Genomic DNA, 15,599 nt, shown 5'->3' with positions numbered 1-15,599 from the left:
GAGCTCACGACGACGTTGTCTCTGCAATCGTAGTAAAGATGTCGGAGAGGGGAAAAACACTGTTTCGTCCCGTAGATAGTTCCCACCAAGTGTATCCGTAAGGGAAGCACCAATCTATCCAAACACAGTAAGCAATGATGATGGGCTTGCCAAACCATTGTGAGCATCGAGTACACAGTCGTCGGCCATCACATTGCCATGAAGCTCCGACACCGCTCGTGGCACAGGGCACACTGCAGATACAGGGACCTCTGTGGGTTGTATAGGCCGAACAGGATATTGAAACAAATCAGGGTCCGGTCCTTCCTGCCCATGTCTAGGTATGACCGCAATCATTTTCTGGACGATGGATTCCACATGGGAATGTAGTGGCCCATAGCTGACAGTACAGTCTGAATCGACGGTTCAGACTCAGTCCATCCCACCAAATATTGTTCCGAGTCGACCATGTTCGCGTCCCCCAGAGGCAACGGTCTTCCTCGGGGGAGCCGGCAAATTTGGGACAGACTGTAACGTAGGGAGACCGAGGGCTTACCAAGGCCACAGTCCAGGCTCCGGTACCGCAAGCGAAAACTCAGATCCGGCAAAAACCTGCGGCGGGGAACCGTGTCTCCGGGTCAGGGACCTCCGCCCACAGCCACAGTCGTGCCTCGTCAACCCTCCATCGATTGTAGGCCAGGGAAACAACCGCCGTCAAAATCGGGCAAAGAAAGTTCTCCAGATCCAAGGACCGAACCCTATCGATCACCCACGGCCGATATTATTCAACTGGAACCCGGCTGGGCCAGTACTCGAGTCCCCGGCTCACAAGCTGGTGTAGGCCCCAAACTAAAACTCGACGTAGCTCCGTCCACCAAGCCGGTAAAAATCCCGGGATCGCTCCAAAGTACAACACGGCAGTTCACACGCCCGGAGGCAGGGTGTAAATTCAGGATTTGTAGCAGGATTATCGGGCGGGGGGACGGAGGTCGGCGGAGCCGGGAGCCTAAGCGGCCATCTTGGTTGCTAGCGTAGCTTCTCCCCCATGGCTCGTTTTTTGATGTCCACTGGTTACACATGCTTGTCTTAAATATGTACATAATGCTTATATAATGTATATACACCTTTCTTTTTTTCCCCATTTTTCCTCCTTTTTTCCTCCAAATGGCAATCTACGTGTATGTATCGTCTATGTGACGTGTTTCTAATTTTCATCTGAGTTTTAAGTTGATAACAAAATGTAACACAGGCATGAATTACAATGTCCTGAGGATGATCCCTTTATTCTAGCATAGGGATCGAAACGTCGTCGACATCATATACACTATATGTCTTTGACTATACATATGAAATGTCACAATAGTGTATTTATAATTCATTAGCCTGCAAAATGTGATCACACGCAGACTGTCTCCCTTGCCTGACACTCCCCTCTATGTATGTCACACCTGTCTATTTGTGGAAATAGGACACAGGCTGTGTCCCCCTTGATATTGTATAGATAAACTGACTACATGAATATATGTTGTATTAAAATCCTGTCCGGCTGGACAGAGAATATAGAAATCATTTGATCTATATTTATTTTTCATGTGCATCCTTCGCTGTCTAGGGACCACTGTCTTTGGAAATAATGCGTACAAACTGAGAGCATAAGGTGCTAGACCCCTCCAATTGTGAGGGTGGGCATCCACCCCCTAGACCTGGGGGTGTAGACCCCCAGCTGAAAAAGTTCGACAGCTGAGTGTTCACTCTTTCTGCAAAAAGATCCACCCCAAAAGCCCCTAATTCGTCTGGATACTGAGGAAGATTTCCTTGTTCAACCTCCAATTGCTGGAGTCTCTGAAATTCTGAGAGAACCAATCTGATACACTATTGCGTATTCCAGGGATTTGTTCTGCTACTACTGAAATGTTCTTCCTTAAGCAGTAACCCCAGAAGACCTTAGCTAAATCCGCAAACCCCTTGGAATGTGGGCCTCCAATCTTATTGACATATCTAAACCCCCGACATGTTGTCCATGCGTAATATTACACAATACTTTATTACGTCCTTGATAAAGCAACAAATTGCACATGAACCTGCCAGTAATTCCAGGCAGTTGATGTGCAGCAACTCCTGATCTGTCCAGCTTCCCCCTGGTGATGAGTTGCCACATCTCGCACCCCATCCTTCTAAATTCAAGTCCTATTCTACCACTATCTCTGGTTCCTCTCCAAGAAGGCTCTTCCGATCTATGATTCTGCATTCTTTGGCCACCATAATAGTTCCTTCATTGAGTTTGGGTCCAGAGATAGCATTTGAGAATAAGATCGACTTGTTCTTAATGTTCTTGCTTTGAGTCTTTGGTGTGCCTGGTAGTACAGGGGGCTTGGGTAAATTGCTTGGATTGCTAAAGTCAGAAGTACCAGGATCCCTGCTAAAGCCCTCAAGGGGAATTGGTTCCTCCCTAATATTTTCCTCAATTTTTTACGAAGTTTACTTAACTTTTCCCCTAGTTATTTCAATTCTCCTTGCATTGTGTTTGACAAAACCCGAGAACTACGTTTCCTAAAATCCAGGTTTTCTAATAAGTTTATGGTTCGGGCTTTGTGACATGAAACCACCTCCCTGGACTGAGCCATTATTAGAATATCGTCCAAGTGAATGATTAGTCTTACCCTACTTGTCCTGAGCCAACCTACTACGGGGCTTAGAAACTTGGTTAAACACCAAGGGTCCGAGGAAAGCCCGAAAGGGAGACTGCAAAACTTCCAAATGCCCATCCAGGTATCCAGGTAAGTTGAAGGAATTTTTGATGCGGTGACCAAATTGGGATGGTCAGATATGTATCCTTTAGGTCTTACCGAGTTAGCCAATCCCTTTTCTTAACACATCTCTTAGGAGGTGTACTTCTTCCATTTTGAAATGATGGTAGAGCACCCATTCATTCAACTCATTTAGATTTAACATTGGGCTCTGCACTTTTAGCCCTTTGTCTTTCTTCTCCACTAGAAAAATATCGCTGACAAAACTTGACTCAGTTTCTTCTCGATTCGCCTCTTTTGGCAATAAGTCCTTTACCTCCTGTGATACTAGGATTGAATCTTCCTGTGAGAAAACCATTTCGCGAGGAGTTTTCCTTTATATTGGTGTACCTATAACTTTGATCTTGTATCCCGTAACTGTGTTCTAGGGCCCAAGAATCCTGACTCACTAAGTTCCAATTTCCACAAAATTGGGCCAGTCTGCCTCCTACCCTTATAGGAGTACCTGGAGGATCTCATAGCTCTTACTTATTGAAAAACCTCTCTGTCTCCGCTCACCTCTGAAGCCTCTCCTACAAAATCTCTGTTTCTGGGGTAGAAGGCCAAGTGAGTATTGAAGCTTGGATACGTAAACCTTGCGCCACGTTCCAGATAGGGTCTTGGTGAAGCTTTGCCATGGCTGAGGACCTGACCCAGTGTTCTCCTGGTCCTGCCAAAAACCTTGTCTTGGAAGAATTTCTTAATGTCTTTTCTGGGATTTTTGTATTGAGCTAAATACTCCCACATATTTGGTCAGATCTCTTATGAAGTCGTTCCCAAAGAGTAATCCCTGAGAAGAAGCTCCTCTTTCTTTAAAGGCCAGTTCAACCATTTTAGGGTCTATTTTGAGTAATATGCTTCTTCTCCTCTCATTTGAGAGTGCGATATTCGCGTTCCCTAGGAGGCAGATGGCTCTTTGCACCCATTGGCGTGACTCCTTGGGGTCAATGAGTGTGTCTTTGAGATAAGGTACCTCGGCCATCTCAAGTATCTTTGGCAGTGGGCCAGTAATGTCAAGAAGATGGTCTTGGCAGGACTTTAGGCATTTTTCAAGACCTTTTCTAGGATCCTTTCCACCCATGGCGATGAATGCCACCACCTTTGCATCTCGCTCTGGGGTTGAAGCGACTTTATCTGGAAGGGAGTGGTGTGACCGTACCTCTTTCAGAATTTCCTTCTGAATAAGCCGGAGACCACTGCGCTCCAGCATGCTGATGTGCAGTCCTTTCTCCTCAGATGTCGCCAGACAGCGTGTGTAAAGATCTTATAGGTTAGCGACTCTCCTCTTGAAAGCATCTGTCGTAGGTTTATACTGCTCCCTGTCTAGCATTTAAGTTTTTAGTGCTAAAGGCCTTACAGATACAGCAATCCTTAGGAAAGTGTCAAGACTTATGAAGTAAAATAATTTTGTATGGGGGTAAGCTGTGTATATTGCTCTCACCCCACAAGGGTCGATAGGCCTGAAGACAGGCTCTGTTTGCGACGTTCCGTCAGGCACCCAAGTACAAAAAGTGCAGGAACTGTTTACTTACTACAGCTGGGGCTAGGAGGGATCCAATGGAGAACACTGGGTGGAAAAAATATCTGCTTTCTACAGGAAAGAGTAGTGCTGCGAGGTTTACCTGTTAGCTTGACACGCAGTAAAAGATCTGACACCAAGTTGGCCTAGTCTCTTGACCCTATTGACTTGATATCATGTCTTAAAACGAGGTAGATAGGCTATAATTAGCTCATGTCCTTTTCAATGTTGATTAAGAATGTGTGTACGGAGTTATATTAACGGTGACAACTGGGGATTTACATTCTAACGGGGAATCATTGAAGCAGGAAAATCTTTTGGATCCAGTGCTGGAGAAATTGTTTATCAAAGGAATGTAGAAACCCAGATAATGTATATGCAAGTTATTTACTGCAGCGTCCTACAAATGCAGTTCATACAGAACTGCATACACACAGGTCATTTGTTGCAGCACGTAGGTGCTAGGTAATGCAGGGTCAAACAAGCACAAGTTATTACTTCTATTAGCTATTCTGAAACCTAAATGTCATTGGACAATAGCATCACACGTATGTATCTTGCTGACATAGGCTTTCTGGCCAAAGCACAAGTTACTTGTCTTGGTGATTTTGCGGGGTCAGAAGATACCTTACTATATATGTGTGCAGGTTATATATTTCAACTATTTTATATGGGGCAAGACGATAGGAGTAGATTTTACTCATCGATTTAGAAGCTGACGTGACATAAGCCCAAGCACCAGTTTTCTTTTTTTTCATAACAAATTTTATTGAGTTTCCATGGCACATGATGGGCTGAGCCCACTGCATACATAGTAAATACAGATCGCAATAAAGAGTACCAATTCTTTTTAAACAACAACATAGCCTGCAAACCAGCAGGTCTGACAATTGGAACTTGACACAGGCTACCACACAGTTCACTGAACGCAGGATGTCTAAATGTATATGTGTTGACAGCCACGCAACTTGGGCATGATAGTAGTCAGATAGATGTTTGGGCCGAATTTTATGAAGGGTCTGTGTGCGGCAGAGGGGGTAGATCTATGACCGAGTACCAGTTTTTAGTTATCCATGCAGAGATGCGATGTATAGAGCAGCATTAGCGATTACTTGAACTCTTATCGCTTGCTGTTGGGATTCGTCCAGCAGAGGTTCTCCACAAGGGGATTCTATTGTTAACCATGTTGAGTGTGGCTTAGCGCTTGTTGTTGGGATTCATCCAGCAGAGGTTCTCCACAAGGGGATTCTATTGTCAACCATGTTGAGTGTGGCTTAGCGCTTGTTGTTGGGATTCATCCAGCAGAGGTTCTCCTCAGGGGGATTCTATTGTCAACCATGTTGAGTGTGGCTTATCCCAATGGAGGCATTCGATAACGGGAGGAGGATTGATATGGCAACCTACCACCCTAAACCATGTGTATGTGGAGTGAATAGTGGGTTGTTTCCGGGGGTAGTATCTGTATTGAGGCACTGCGCCCAAACCATCCCAGCTGTTGTTCACCTACTGCACGTTGGGAAGTGTTATTATTGCTAACAACTCAATCAAGTGATTCATGTTTGCTCGTTCACACACTCACATGACAGCCTTTGTAGAAAATGTTAATGCCTTGTTGTTTTATTCTGTTTTGAACACAGGAACTAAAGCACCCTGGCTTGATGAGGGGGAGAAGGGAAGCAAGAATGGGAGTAAATCATGTCTGCTCCATTGGGCAAGTTCCGCCACCTTGCTGCAGAACACAAGATGAGTGACACAGGTAAGGTGGTCTGCAGCCTTCTATGTATTGGATTATCTTAGAGTGAAATATTTATAGTCCATTGACATTGTTGGTAAGAACATTCTTTGGATCTTGGCTTCCCACAGCTGTGCTGCCCCACCCAAACTATTTTTCTAGACCTGTGTTTGTTCTAGTGCGCTTGACAACCATGCAGTGCAATTGGAGGTGTTCTATGACGTTTTGGGTCTTTGACCTCTGTCATTAGGGTAACAGCCCCTTTCTGAATGAGGACGGCTACAGTCCTTTCAAGACTGGCTGCGCGATGAGTTGTGGTGGCAGTATAATTGCAGCTCATGGACTTAAGCCAATTTAAGTGTTCCTCTTCTTGAAGAGGACTCCTGGCTTTCTGCAGTAAAGGTTGTTTCCAGTTCCAATAAACAAGTTCTCTTCAGATCACATGTGTGGAACATCTATGAAGGATGCATGGTGTGTTTGTAGAGGGTTCAGTTAGGCCTTGTGGTTCATGGATAGGCTGGTGTGGTCCGTTTGTTCTTGCTGCACACATTTGTGGCCTCCTACTTGTGAGCTGGTTATGTCAATCTTGGACATAAAGGTGGCTATATGTATCTTAAGCAGACCATCCCTTTTGTCCCATCTCCGAAACATGTATACCTATTTGGTGTGGAGCTTTTCCAGCTCATTCTTTTTGACTTCTGTGAAACTCGCCCATCCACCATATCCTACGTTATAGCCATCTGTAACAATGGCTACAAATGCAGTGCTGAGTCTTATCTTAAACTGTGACATTTAGAACAGTCAGAACTTGTCCGGGAAGTTTTGGCAAGCTGGCAAAATGTGGCCAGAAACAAGGAACCAATGCCCCTTCAAGACGGAAGAATTTCAAGCGTTTGAATGTTTTAGAATCAGGTTCACGCTTTTTCTACCAGAGGGTATAAATATTGGATCTTTCAGCCAGCAATGACTTCGACCTCTCAGCCAGGCCTCCTCACTAAGAGAGGATGGCTAATGATGACTGGATATACACATAGGAAAGACAACACTGAGCTAGGAGTAGAACCTCTGTGTGGTTACCATTCCCCCTCCAGAGGAGAGCCTAAATTCTTGGTGAGTTATCAAACTGTCTACAAGGAGGAGCTGTCCTGATCCACAGAAAGATCTGCTCAAGGCCCAGGTGACTTAAAGATGTGCTTGAGGACACAGTAATGAACATAAGTTCCTCAGACACCAAGACAACACAACAGTTCACTTGACCAGGAGGTAATTCAGACCTGAAGAAGAGCATCATCCCAGTTGACGAACTGATCTGTTGCCTTTGATCATCACAAGGGTGATCTTACACCACCCTCAAAGTGGTCCTTGGGGTGCCTTTTCCGCCCTCTCACTGGTCCCTGTAAGAGCTGGAGGCAGTCTGACTTCACACTCTCGGCACGGAGTCCGGCTTAGTTGGCTGAAGGCCACCCTGATGCCGTATCTGCTGGAATTATCTACAAATCCCTGACTCTTCTAAAGAGATCTTGTGTTTTAGTGAAGTTCAGAAAATAATGTTAAAGATTATAACCAGCTGGTCTTGGTTGATCCTGTAACTCCTGTGGGAACCTCCTGCCCAGCGGGTGCCAGCACACTGGGAAAACTGGACTGCGACCAGAGGTTTTGAAGATAACCCCCAAAATAACACATTAGGCTCAACCTAGTGAGTAAAAGCTTACTAGTCCATTTTGGTCCAATTAAAAACAGGACTGTGATCGAGTTACTGAACTGGAAATTGGTCTCCAGTGAATATGGACAATTCTACTGTGTTCCTGACCACACTGGGCCATCAGGATATCACCAACAGGATCACTGTAATAAAACCAACAGAGTTTTGTTGAGTGCAACCTAGTTGGATTGATTGAGGAATCCTGGGATACATACTAGTGGGGACACCGCAGCACGTTTCATCCAGGGCTTGAAGAAATATGATCACCTTGACCTGCCATCCTGATGGACCTCCATTAGCCCCTCTTGCTGGCCCACACCATCTTCAAAACCAGTTCATTTACAAAGCCTTCCTGTCCAGCATCTTTTCTTCTCTTGCAGGAAAGCTCACCATCGCTAGTGGTTCTTGGCACACCCGCTGCTAGAACAGCATCAAACTGCCGACTAAGTGTAAAAATAGAAATGAGAAAAAAATCTATGCACCCAGGATCTGGAATAACATCCCTGTATCCATCAGGACCCACCTCAACGCTGCTCCAGTTTAGAAAGAGTTGAATACTACTCTCTTCTAAGAACACTACATCACAATGCATTAACTATCCAAAATCAGCTTCTTCTCCTACTACTTGTTGACTTTATGCTTGTCTTTGTCCCTGCATAGTGCTCTGCTGCCTTTTGGCTAGAGTTGCGCTATAGAAATAGCATCTACATACATACCTACATCTTTTATTCTAGCCCTATCCTACTTTTTGTGGTTACACCTATTATTCTGACTTTGATACCAGCATGGTGTGGAAAAAGGGCGCAAGCAGGTCAGATCGATTACCCCTTTTCAATGTTTGCCCGGCGATAGCCGCCTCTCACCCAACTCAAGGTTACCAAATGAAGAGGCAGGCGCTGGAGACTGGAAGGCGGGAAACAGGAGTTTATTCTGACGGAGCAGAACACGTCAAATCAGACAACAGGGTATCTTCTCGAGGTGCTCTAACCGCATCTCTGAGGCCTGGCCTCTTATACACAAGTTTATGGCTTTATTACATTTATGACATCCGTGGTATTGCTTTGAAGTACGAAAAAGGCATCTTTGGAATCCCCGGTTCAGGCCCGTTCTCACACATATCTACAGTAGGGGTCCCCACCCAAATCTCAGCATGATGGCTATCGCTCAGCTGGACATTCCGCTGGGAACAGGAATGCGGGCGATCGGTCGGATCTAGGGGTGTGAAGGCATTGATTAATCCCCGCTCCTTTGATGTGAGGCGAGGTCCTACTGTAGGGGGGCAATAAACTGCATCTGTTGGGCTAGGTGATGGCCTGGGATTAGGCCGGACAATCGGGCAGGGAGGAAGAGGTTATCAAAAAGGGGCTGTTCTATGAATGAGATGAAAGAGTGAGAGGGTTCAGCGCGGGATGTGGCTCGGAGGCAGGGTCGCGTTGGAGGTGCGTTTATGGCCCAGGCAGGAGAGACCGGGGGCTGTCGGGGCGCGGGGGATGCTTGCGGGGCCGGGGGTTGAGGGGGAGAGACGCGCTGGCTATTGGCAGTGGGCAGAGAGACCATGGTTTTCAAAAAGATGGCTGCTGTTGTAAGTGAGCGTGAGTCTGAAAGGGGACAAAATGGCGCCGATAATGTTGACATCGCAAACCAGATTTTAACAGTCCTCCCTTTTCAACATATCTAGCCATTTAGTCTAGTCGATATCGATCTTCATTAAATCCTCAACCTCGACGTCGTACAATGCTCTCATGCGTTCCTTGTCAAAGTCCAGAGTCTTTGGGCAGATACAGTTTGCACATAGTGAGCACAAAGGCGGCAGGCATTGAATTCCTAGGCAGAACCCACATAACACAACAACGGGTATCAGTATAATTGTAAACAACCTCCACCCCCAGTTCTTTACAGTACTCCAGAACCATCCGCCAAGCGACCATTCTTCTTGTTCCTGGTGGACGTCTGAGGAAAGTCTGTGGAGATGTTCAATGGCTTTGTACACTGAGGGTGAATTGTCCGGTATATAGGTGCAGCAGCTAGACCTTATGATGCGGCATGCCCCTCCACGATCTGCTAGAACCACATCTAGAACAAGGCGGTTCTGAAGGGCCACCGAGCGGACCGCTTGAAGCTCGGCCGTGTTATTTGTGAGGATGCCAGCTGTAATGTTCATGGTTGTTTCAACTGCCTGGGTCAAATGTCGGATGGCACGGCTGTTTGCCATTGGACCCCAGAGTGGAACAATTCCCTTCATTGCGTCCAGGAACTGTGCTCCGGCAGAGTCAGCTTGTTCAATGTCTCTCTCTCGTTTTTGTCGGTGGTGGTTTGCAGATGCCACATAGGTCGGAGGAAGGATGAAGGCAATATAGCAGGTACCTCCCCAGCCTTTTGGGAGCCAGGTGTAGGCTTTCGTACCGCAGACAAAGTACATGTTTGGAGAAGTGACAAAAGAGGGTGGGTCAGTAGTGTCCAAGGTTCTGGTGATGTTGCAGGCACTGTGACCTACAAATTGTGTCCCGAGGCCTTTGATGCATACAAGGCCCGAGATATTGACAACAGATAGGGCCACAGTCAGGGTGGCTGCTGTAGTTTCCGGAGGTAGGAGAAGGTAGGTCTGGCCGGCTTGTTGAACACCTGCATTTCGACACACTCTTTGGCTGGGATGTCCAAGTGAACAGAGGTGTTGGACGTCAGTGGGCAAAAGGGTGCAGTCGTTTTTTTTGTTTCGTTCAGCCAGACCCCTTGATAAAAGTGCGACATGGTTTCGCTGGAGATTGTCTTATCTCTGTAGCTCTCTTGCAGGAGAATCAACCAGGCGAGGCAGGAGCCATGAACAGAGAAGGGTGAGGGGATGAAAGGGATGGAATGACCAGTGGCATGCGGAAGCAACCCGCAGATCCAGCAGTTGGTGGCATTGGCGGCAAGGTTGTGCTGGTGCAAAAGTTGTACGAAGGAGTTATTCCAAAACTCCTTACTTCTTTCTCGGAGTTGAGGTGAGAGAGAGATCAGGTGGTGTTCCTTCACGGTGACAGGTAGTACAGTGGCTAGAAGTGTCTCTTGTGCTGGTGAGGTTTCTTCCAAGATCCAGAGGGTGGTCATGAGGAGGAGACAGAAGAGAAGGGTAACAAAGAAGGCAATAGTCTTTGAACTGTGCATTTTGTCAGTCTTTGGGTTTCTGTAGTGGGTCTTTGGATATCCGGTCGCTTCCACCATCTTCAAGTCGGGTGCTTCCATCATCTTCGTATCGGGCGCTTCCATCATCTTCAAGGGGGCTCGGTAGTGGGCAGAACCACAAACTTCGTTTGGCTTCTCTCCTGGCGACCTTAGTAGCGTTAGGCCACCGCTCTGAGAATATAAACTTAGTCAGTGGTCTATTTAGCCGAAGCTCCCTCCTTTCGTCGCAGGTTGTACCCTTCTCTGGATGGCACAGTGGGGTCGGGATATGTTGCCAGTTCAAGCAGCTCAGGGATGGTCGATCTTTGTTCAGGAGCTCTTCTTGCGTGGTCACGCCTTCGGTTGTTGTCAGATTCGACGAGATCTTCTTGCAGTGATGTGCGTGCAGCCAATTGCGCTTTCCCTCCACTCGAAGAGCTGTTCGGGTGGTGATCAAAACTTGCCAGGGGCCCGTCCAGCGGGGTTCCAGACTCTTCTCCTGCTGGAAGTTCCGAATTAGGACGAAATCTCCAGGCTGGATGGTATGCCTGGTGCCCCTGGAAGCCTCGGGGATGGCCTGCAGCACCTGATGATGAATAACAGACAGCGTTTTAGTTAGGTTTTATAGATAGTCAGACATTAGGACGTCCGGGACGTCGTGAATAGATGTCGGTTTGGGTGCAGACCAGATACTCATGGGTCGGCCAAAAACGACCTCGTAAGGGGTCAAGTGGTGTTTGGTGGGGGTGGAACGCATTGACAGCAATGCCAGGGGAAGAGCGTCTGGCCATTTTAGTCCTGTGGTAGCCACTATTTTTGCCAGCTTTAGTTTCAATGTGGCGTTGTGTCGCTCGACCAGTCCAGCTGATTGGGGGTGAAAAACTGCGTGGAATTTCTGTCGTACCCCCAGCCCCTTCAGGATAAGCTGGATAACCTCGGCTACGAAATGGGGGCCATTGTCACTCCATAAAATACGACAAAGGCCGTAGCGAGGGAAGAACTCTTTCAGTAATACTTTTGCAGTGGCAATGGCAGTGTTGTCACGCGTCGGGTAGGCGCCCACCCATTTGCTAAAAGCGCATACAACAACAAGTACATACTTCAGTCCTTGACATCTCTCTAATTGGATATAGTCCATCTGTAGGACTTCAAATGGATGGTTGGAGACCCCAAACCCTCCCCGGGGTACGACAGTTCCTTTCCCAGGGTTGTGTTGCAGGCAGACTAGACATTGCTGGACTAATCGTTTGGCTGAGTCTGCAATTCTATCGTTATGCCAAACTCGGGAAACAAGTTCGGTCATAGGGGCAGATCCTATGTGTGCAGGGGAATGGGCCATAGTCAGTATGGGGATCAGATACGAGTTGGGTAGCAACCATTTGTTCGTGTCTTTTGTCCGCCAGCAGCCTTCATCGTCTTTTAATCCCACCCGTGCCCATTCAGTCAATTCGTGTGGTGAGCTGGCCATTTGGATGTCCCTAATAGTTTCCCTAGCGTCCGTCCATTTTTCTGCTTGTGACCTAGTCACGTACATGTGAGTCGTCGTCCTATTCTCAGCTGTGGTTCGGGCAGTGATGTCGGCCAGTGCATTTCCCTGTCCAATGATGTCTGTCACCTTTTTGTGTGCTTGGCATTTGATTACGGCAAGTCGTTTGGGGAGGAGAACCGCTTCAGTCAGAGCGGAGACTAGATCTCCGTGCAAGATGGGTGTGCCATGAGATGTCAGAAATCCCCTCTCCTTCCATAAGAGCCCAAAATGATGAACCACCCCGAAGGCATACTGGCTGTCCGTGTAAATGTTTGCTGTCGTCCCCTTTGCTAGGATACATGCTCGCGTGAGGGCAATCAGTTCTGCCGCCTGTGCGGATCGTTGCGTGATGCGGGCGGTTTCAACTAAAGTTCGGGCTGTGGTAACTGCATAGGCAGCTGAGGTGGTGCCGTCGGGGAGTTTAATGCAAGAGCCGTCTACCCATAGCTCTCCGTCAGGGTTTGGGAAGGCAGTGTCTCGGAGGTCAACTCTACTCCTAGTCTGTTCGTCCGTGAGGGTCACACAGTCATGTATAGGGGGGACATTTGGGTCATTTTCGGGCAGAGGCAACAAGGTGGCTGGGTTCAGCGTGGTGCATCTTTTCAGCGTGATGTGGGGTGCAAGCAGAGTCAGTTCGTATCCAGTCAGTCGTGCGCTAGTCAGGTGTTGCGTCTTAGTTTGGTTCAGGAGGGTGTCAACAGCATGGGGCACTAATACCGTGAGGGAATTCGAGAGTACGATCCCCTCACTTTGTCGGATAGAGACAGCAGCGGCAGCTACGGCTCGAAGGCAGGCAGGCAAGGCTCTCGCTACGGGATCAAGAGTGGCAGAGAAATAGGCACATGGTCGTTGCTTGGGGCCGATGGTTTGAGTCAGGACAGACAAAGCGCATCCCTCCCTTTCGTGAGTGTAGAGAGAGAAGGGTTTGGTATAATCGGGGTTCCTAGGACTGGTGCAGAACAAAGGGCGTCTCGAAGTTCTTTGAAGGAGGATTGGCATTCGAGGGTCCAAGGGAGCGGGAAGGGGACATCTTTAGCTAGTAGAGAAAGCAGTGGCTTTACAATGAGGCTGAAGTTTGGCAACCACTGCCGGCAGAAGGAGGTGAGGCCTACCAGGGAGCGGACTTGTTTCTGGCTCTTTGGGACAGGGGTTTCTAGAATGGCCTGAATTCGATCGGGTGTAAGCTTTCTCCCGTCTTTGGACAAGAGGTGGCCTAGGTAGGTGACCTGGGGTTGGCAGAATTGCAACTTCTTCTTGGAGACCTTGTGGCCATTTTCCGCAAGGAAGTGCAGGAGTTGGACAGTGGTAGTGACTGCAAGTGGGGTGGTGTCGGCCGCCAAAAGGATATCATCGACGTATTGTATCAACACCACTCCATCCGGCAGCTGAACGGCGTCCAGCTGTCTCTTGAGGGCCTGGCTATAGATGCTGGGACTTTCAGTGTAACCTTGGGCAGCTCTACAAAATCTATATGAGCGGGATTTTAACGTGAAGCCGAAAAGGTAGCGGCTGTCTGGGTGGATGGGGATGGAGAAGAATGCATTCTTGAGATCGATTACAGTGAAGGTGGTGGCTGTGGAAGGAATCAGGGTCAGAATGGTGGTGATATCCGAGACTACGGGGTACTGAGGTACAACCACTTTGTTGACCTCTCGAAGGTCGATGATGAAGCGGTACGCTTTCTCATCTCCCTCACCCTGCTTCTTTACAATGGGTAGGATAGGGCTGTTGCAAATATTGCTGACTACTTCCTCTACCACTCCTGCCTCTACCAAGGACTGAATTATCTTTACCAATGCCTTCTCACCTTCGGGCGATATCCGATACTGTGGGAGTTTTGGGAGTATCGCATCTTGGCGAACAGTTATGTGCACAGGGTCAATCATCATGCGTCCTACGTCAGCGTCAGTTTTGGCCCACAGATACAGAGGTAGAGAGTCGAGTAAGGATGAGTCAGCGTCAGAGATGGAGAACGTGTCGTAAGGGATAAGGTCTGAGCAGAGTCGGGTTATCGTACAGAATGACTCGAACTCCGTCCTGTGAACACCTAATAGTAGCTCGGAAATGCTTCAGTAAGTCAAGTCCCATAATGGCATCGGGGGTGTTGGAGGAAAGCAGAAACGTCGTGTCAGTGGGGTTACTGTCCAAGTCGAAGGAGATCGGCGCGGACAAGGGATTAGTGGAGGGCGTTCCATCAAAACCTATTGATGTTATGTGTGAGCCAGACAAGGGTGCCCTTGGAATCAGTCGTTTAGATAACGCACTACGTGTCGCGCCAGTGTCTACCAGAAATGGAGACTTCGTACCTAGGACCTTAGCGGTGACATAAGGACCTTGCTGGTCAACATAGAGCACGACTGGATCCCTCCCTTGCCCTTGGCAGTCCTATGCGAAGTCGCGGGCATCGTCACAGTCAACCTGCTGGCATTGGTTCTGTCGGGGGCGGTCAAAAGTGTTCGGTCTGCCTGGTCTGTCATTGCTAGCGTCGTTTGTGTGCCCTCGTCCCTGTCCTCTATTTTTCGGCCCATCTGCTACGTCTTTTTTGTCTCTATTTTTGTGCATATCTAACAGGACCGGACACTGGGACTTCCAATGCCCAAATCCCTTGCAGAACGCACACTGGTTGTCGTCAATGTCTGTCCGTCCAGCATAGGGCGCGGGGGTACGGTCTTTAGGGGGTGGATTTCTAGGGGCAGTCGACTGGTAGTGTCCTTTGTACGGTTCCCTACCTATCGTCGCTCCTTGCAATTGAGCGATCATTACTCGTTCTTTCAAGTCCTTTTTCTTTCTCTCAGTCGCTTTGTCGTTCTCATTCTTTTGTGGTTCGTAGTATTGAGCCATCTGAAGGATAGCCGCGGGTTTGGAGGCAGCCCAACTACTTTCACTAGTCTGCAGTTTCTGCGAGACTTCTGGAGTCAGGCCCTTTACGTAATTCTGGACGAATAAGTGATGTCCGGTTGCAGAGGTCATGTCCTGGCCACTGTAATCGGACAACACCGTTTCGAACCTGGAAAAGTATTCTGATACGTCTTCCTGGGGTTTCTGGCAGCAGGCCGTTACTATCGACCAGTCCACCTTCTTTTCTGGGACTATGGTTTTGAGTTTTTGTACGATTTTGTCTGGCAGGTCTAGAATTGATTTCAAAGGTTTCTGTCCGGGCTCTCGTTGCTTGTCTATGCCATCGAGTTGTAACCAGGTATGTCCGAACAGCT

The 15,599-nt window shown here is 48.0% G+C and overlaps 1 protein-coding gene across 3 annotated transcripts in view; it reads left to right on the top strand.

The window, feature by feature from the left end:
* Positions 1-15,599, top strand: part of KDM6B (lysine demethylase 6B) — a 960,064-nt gene that overhangs the window by 461,495 nt on the left and 482,970 nt on the right. For all 3 annotated transcript variants that reach the window (XM_078670455.1, XM_078670453.1, XM_078670454.1), the window contains one exon: positions 5,922-6,040. The gene's annotated coding sequence lies outside the window, so the exon portion shown is untranslated. The remainder of the gene's footprint in view (positions 1-5,921; positions 6,041-15,599) is intronic.

The sequence above is a fragment of the Lissotriton helveticus genome, chromosome 12, assembly GCF_964261635.1.
Source record: "Lissotriton helveticus chromosome 12, aLisHel1.1, whole genome shotgun sequence".
NCBI classification, from domain to species: Eukaryota; Metazoa; Chordata; class Amphibia; order Caudata; family Salamandridae; genus Lissotriton; species Lissotriton helveticus.
This window is presented reverse-complemented; position numbering and strand designations above follow the sequence as displayed.